Source organism: Arvicola amphibius, chromosome 18 (assembly GCF_903992535.2).
Source record: "Arvicola amphibius chromosome 18, mArvAmp1.2, whole genome shotgun sequence".
Classification (NCBI taxonomy): Eukaryota; Metazoa; Chordata; class Mammalia; order Rodentia; family Cricetidae; genus Arvicola; species Arvicola amphibius.
The window spans coordinates 6,279,280-6,285,581 of NC_052064.1; the positions used below are offsets into that span (position 1 = coordinate 6,279,280).

General features: G+C 42.6%; 1 pseudogene; it reads left to right on the top strand.

The window, feature by feature from the left end:
* Positions 1-5,226: 5,226 nt before the first annotated feature.
* Positions 5,227-6,026, top strand: LOC119804082 (annotated as a pseudogene).
* The last annotated feature ends 276 nt before the right edge of the window (positions 6,027-6,302 follow it).

A 6,302-nucleotide genomic window follows, 5' to 3' on the forward strand; every position in this document is an offset into this window, starting at 1 on the left:
CAGAGCAGTTTGGGGGGAAAATCTGGTACATGTCACCAAATGGCTCAACAGAAATCCAATACTACCTCCTTGAAAACCATCAATTGTTCTTGGTTGTTCTTAAAGTTTTTGTAAGTTTTAAATGAGTTGCATTAAAGTTTACAAAAGATTTTTAACAGCCTCATATCAGGATAGATTCCTTCCCAGCTTCGAGTCCCTATGAAAATGCTGTGTGACAGCACCCTAATGCCAAGAGGCCTCAGTGCCTACAGGGCACCTGGGAGTGTTCATAGGACCTACAGCTGTGTGAGAAGGTTGGTGAGCACCCACATTAAATCATTCCGCATCCTGGGTTAAATACTTGCTGAGCAGCTTTCTCTTTTCTTTAGAAACAAATGTTTTCCATTTCCAAAATGATTCATGTATGTTATGTGTATGTGTGCGTGTTTCATGAATGTGTGTACATCCTGTGTGTGGCTGGTGCCCGTGGACATTAGAAGAGGGCATCAGACTCCTTGGAAATGCAGTTCCAGGTGCTTGTGAGCTGCCATATGGGTGCTGGGGCTCTGAAGGCAGACACGCTGCAGGAGCAGCAAGTGCTCCTAAGTGTTTGGCTATTCCTCTAATCCTTCTTTTTCATTAAGTTTTCTTTATTCTTGAGAGATTCAAATTTGTATCAATGAACTATAATCATGTTAAACCCATTTCCATTTTATTTATTTATTTTGTTTTTTTTTGTTTTTTTTTTGTTTTTTCGAGACAGGGTTTCGCTGTAGTTTCTAGAGCCTGTCCTGGAACTAGCTCTTGTAGACCAGGCTGGCCTCGAACTCAGAGATCCGCCTGCCTCTGCCTCCCTAGTGCTGGGATTAAAGGCGTGCGCCACCACCGCCCGGCTATTTATTTATTTTGTGGACTTATGTACACGCATGCCACCGTGTGCAGATAGAGACTGGAGGATAGCTAACGAGTTCTCCTGTTCCAGGAAACTCAAACAAGATCAGGCCTGGCAGCAGATGCCGTGACTATTGAGAATCTCACTATCCCCAGATACTGTATCTCTTCTACAGAATATTTAACTAAGCTTAAGAGGTTGGAAATAGATATGCTTTCAAGTTGTAATTTTTTTCTTCTTTTTTTCTTTTTCTTTTTTTTTTTTGAATTTTTCAGGCAAATGGATTGATCTAGAAAACATTATATTGAGTGAGGTAATCAAGACCCAGAAAGACAATTATCCCATGTACTCACTCATAAGTGGCTTTTAGACATAAAGAAAAGAAAACCAGCCTACAATTCACAACCCCAGACAATCTAGACAACAAAGAGGACCCTAAGAGAGACATACATGGATCTAATCTACATGGGAAGTAGAAAAAGACAAGATCTCCTGTGTAAATTGGGAGCATGGGGAGAGGTTAAAAGGGGAGGGGGGAGAAAGGGAGGGGAGGAGAGAAAAATGTATAGCTCAATAAAATCAATAAAAACAATTTAAAAAATAAAATATATATGCTTTCTGTGTTCAAATATAAAAAATACTTCTCGTTTTATTTGAAAATTGAACAACTATAAGGTTGTGTGTATGTATGTGTGTGTGTTAGGTGTGTGTGTCTGTGTGTGTCTGTGTGTGGGTGGGTGTTAGGTGTGTGTGAGGTGTGTGTGTTAGGTACATGTGCGTGTGTGTTTGTGTGTATGTACAGCTTTTATATCACATTGCAATATTTTTTAGCAATGGACTATGAATAAAACAGTGATCCTATAATATATCATCTAGTGACATTGGGACCCATTTTAATTTATGCAAATAGACTATGATTTTTCATAATAACAAAAATCACATAACAATGCAGTTCTCAGAAGTAAAACTTGCCATTAAGTAATGCAGGACTGTAACAAAATGTCACAAACACAGCAGTTTAAAACATAAATTTATATAAGGGAGTAACGGCCAAGGAAGCTGGTAAAGGAAGAGATCTCTGCAGGACAGGGACCAATCCAGGAACATCTTGGGAATAGGCCTGAGCCAGCAACCTCTGATGGAGCAGGCCTGAGGCAGAACCTCCACAGGAGAAGGTACAAGGGGGTGATGGCTGAGGGAGCAGGTCTGAGCCAGAGACCTCTGCGGGACAAGGACCAAGCCAGGGACCTCAACAGAAGAAGGACTAAGACAGGGACATCTATGGAAACAGGCCCGAGTCAGCCACCTCCACTGAAGACTGGATAAAAAAATGTGGTACATTTACACAATGGAGTACTACACAGCGTCAAAAGATAATGACATCTAGAACTTTGTTGGCAAGTTGATGGATCTAGAAAACATCATATTGAATGAAAATATCACATGTACTCACTCATAGGTGGCTTTTAGACATAAAGCAAAGAAAACCAGCCTACAATTCACAATTCCAGAGAACCTATGAGGACTCCAAGAGAGACATACATAGATCTAATCTACATGGGAAGTAGAAAAAGACAAGATCTCCTGAGTAAATTGTGAGCCAAGGGACCATGGGAGAGGGTAGAAAGGGAGGGGAAAGGAAGAAAGGAGAGCAGAGAAAAATGTAGAGCTCAACAACTATACATTATATATATATATATACAAACAGTTAAAAAACCATAAATTTATTTTTCTGCCAGTTTCTGTGAATAAGAAATCAGCTGTGGCTTGGGTGGTTTTCCCAGAAGCATGTTAACAAGTTGAAACCTCATCTGCAGCCTCAGCTGAAGTAGGATTTGCTCCCATGTCCTGCATGTGGATTGCAGAAAGTATGGCCTTGGGCTCGGTGACTGCTCTTCCCCTTTCTCGTTGTGCTCAGATTTTATGTATTACTTTCACATTCGTGCCATGCAGCTACTTTCTGTCTTTTCATAAAATGGGACTACTCCCTCCTCCCACCCCAGATGTGTACATGGGTGCAGGAATGTGTGTATGTGCAAGCATTTGAGTGTGTGTGTGTGCATGGAAGTCAGAGGTCAATGTTGGGTGTACCCATCCATCTTTTTTTTGAGACAGGGTCTCTCACTAGGACTGGGGTTAGCTGACCCACTAGGCTGACTGGAAGAGAGCCACAAATTTGTCTTACGCTGCCTCCCCAGTAACCCAGTACTGGGTTACAACATATACTATACTGTCTGGACTTTTACTTGTTGTGTATTGTGTCCTCAAGCTTGTAAAACAAGCTCTTTCTCAGTTAAGCTGTCTCTCTTGTTCACCTCCCCATAAAATGTGAAAAGTCCCTGTTAAGGACTCACCTGTGAAGACCATGCCCACCCAGGATAATCTTTGTGTTTTGGTTTTTTTTAATTATTAATTCAGAGTTACGAATTAGGGGCTTTAGTTACACCTGTAAACTTCCTTCTTCGCTGTCATGCATCCTGCTGGTTGCTGCAGTGCTGGGGTTGATTGAGATCATTGCATCTGCTCAGAATTCTACCTCCCATGTTTTCTGCCCACCACATTACACTCGGTTCATCTCTCCTCCATTTTTACTCTAGGCAACTAAAATATCCTATGTAGCAACATCAACCCCTTACACGGACACTTCCCTAATCAAATCACCCATTTATTACATTTCTTATTCTGCTGTCATATAAGAAGTACCCCATTTCCTCGACTTCCCAATAATGCCTTTTAGGGCCTTTTGTGACAACTTTGTTGGGGCATTTTAGATACTGTTCCCAAAGCCCTGCAGGTTTTCACAAGCGTTCACTTTGTGTCTCCTCCCCAGCTTCTACCAACCTTAGGTCTGAAGGTTGAGGACATAACCTAGACTTTCTGATGGCAATACTATCTATCAACTGAAGACGTAAGTGCTGCAATTTGCAGCAGTCTGACAAGAATTCTGCAAGTTAGTGAATTGCAGCAACAATCATATTTAACTCATACATCTGTCATAATTCCAAACATAGGTTTGTGTTTGCTGAACAGTTACTCTGATAAGCTGAGATAATCCTCTTAGCTTAAAATTCACAAGCTAGAAGTTCTCAAAAAAAAAAAGCCACAGGAAATTAGTTGTCTAATTGTACCTAAATTTACTTCTTGAGACCTAGAAAACCTGGAATACACATCGACACATTAAGAGTTAAAACCACATCCAGCTTCTCTATCCAGTCAGCAGGCAAGCTTCCTGCAGGTAGGCTGCTCCAACACCCCATCCCATCAATCAGACCCTGGAAGCTACAAGTCCTACTCCACCCCCAAACCCTCCTATCACCCATGACCTCAGAGGAACTCTGAAAGTCAGAATGTAAATAAACAGAGAGAAAAAAAAGGCTTCAACTACATAGAGATAACCAAGAAAGGAACCCTGAAGCACAGGCTGTGACTGCACAGAGAGGACCAAGAGAGCAGACCAAGAAAACAGGCCACGAGAGAAATTAGTGGCTCCCTGAGACAAAGACAGTGACAATACAGAGCAGACCAAGAACAGTTCCCAAAGTCACAGACCATCACTGCAAGGACTGAACCAAGAGGCAAAGACACTGCTGGCACCAATTGGAGGAAGAGATGGGTAGGCACCAAGACAAGAATTCATTCAACAACCTCAAAGGCAACATGGTAACACCAGAACACAGTGGTCATACAACAGGAAGACTTGATCAGCCTAACCCAGAAGAAGCGAAAGAAAATGACTTTAAATGTAACTTTATGATGATGGTGAAGACCTTTCAAGAGGGCATGAAAAATTCCCTTAAAGAAATGGAGGAAAAGAGAAACAAAAATTGGAAGAGATCAATAAATCTCTGAAGAAAACCAAGAAAAATGATCAAACGGGTGAAGCAAACGGTTCCAACAATTCAAGACTTGAAGACTGAAATAGAGGCAATAAAGTAAACACAAACCAAGTGAATTCTGGATATGGAAAATCTGGGTAAAAAAATGAGAACTGCAGAGGCAAGCATAATTAACAGAATGCAAGAGATGAAAGAGAGAATCTCAGGTGTTGAAGAATCTAGAGAGGAAAGAGATTAATTGGTCAAAGAAAACATTAAATCCAACAAATTCTTAACAAAAAATATCCAGGAGACATGGGACACCATGAAAAGAATAAACCTAAGAATAATAGGGATAGAAGGAGAAGAACTCAAGCTCAACGGCACAGAAAATATATTCAACAAAGTCGTAGAAGAAAACTTTCCCAACCTTCTTTAGAAGGATAGCTCTCTGAAGATACAAGAAATTTACAGGAGGCTGGGGAATTCATGTGGAGGTCAGAGGGAAAGCAGGTGTGAGTGGGTGCAACAGAAGGAACCATGACTGCCAAAGTGTTTGAGTCCATCAGAAAGTTCGGCCTGGCTTTAGCAGTGGCAGGAGGCGTGGTGAACTCTGCTTTGTATAATGTGGATGCTGGGCACAGAGCTGTCATCTTTGACCGATTCCGTGCAGTACAGGACGTCGTGGTAGGGGAAGGGACTCACTTTCTCATCCCTTGGGTACAGAAACCAATTATCTTTGACCACGGAATGTACCAGTCATCACTGGTAGCAAAGATTTGCAGAACGTCAACATCACACTACGTATCCTCTTCCAGCCAGTGGCCAGCCAGCTCCCTCGTATCTGCACCAGCTTCAGCGAGGACTATGATGAGCGGGTGCTGCCTTCCATCACCACAGAGATCCTCAAGTCGGTGGTGGCTCACTTTGATGCTGGAGAATTGATCACCCAGCGAGAGCTGGTCTCCCGGCAGGTGAGTGATGACCTCACAGAGAGAGCAACAACATTTGGGCTCATCCTGGATGGCGTGTCCTTGACACATCTGACCTTCGGGAAGGAGTTCACAGAAGCAGTGGAAGCCAAACGGGTGGCTCAGCAGGAAGCAGAGAGGGCCGGATTTTTGGTGGAAAAGGCTGAGCAGCAGAAGAAGGCAGCCATCATCTCTGCTGAGGGCGATTCCAAGGCAGCCGAGCTGATCGCCAACTCCATGGCAGGCGATGGCCTGATTGAGCTGCGGAAGCTGGAAGCAGCTGAGGACATTGCTTACCAGCTCTCTCGCTCACAGAACATCACCTACCTGCCAGCGGGGCAGTCGGTGCTCCTCCAGCTTATCCAGTGAGGCCCCCCTGCTTGCACCTTCTCAGGCCAACCAGGCTGTGGCCTCGATCATTATGAATACATTCCTTCTGCCCCACCCCAGAAATCACTGTGAAATTCCATCATTGGCTTAACATGAAGGAAATAAAAGCAGAATTACTTCAGATCTGTAATTACCAAAAAAAAAAAAATAAAATTACAGAACACCAAATAGACTGGAATCAAAAAAGTTCCCTTGCCATATAATAATCAAAACACTAAACATACAAAATAAAGAAAGAATATTAAGACCTACAAC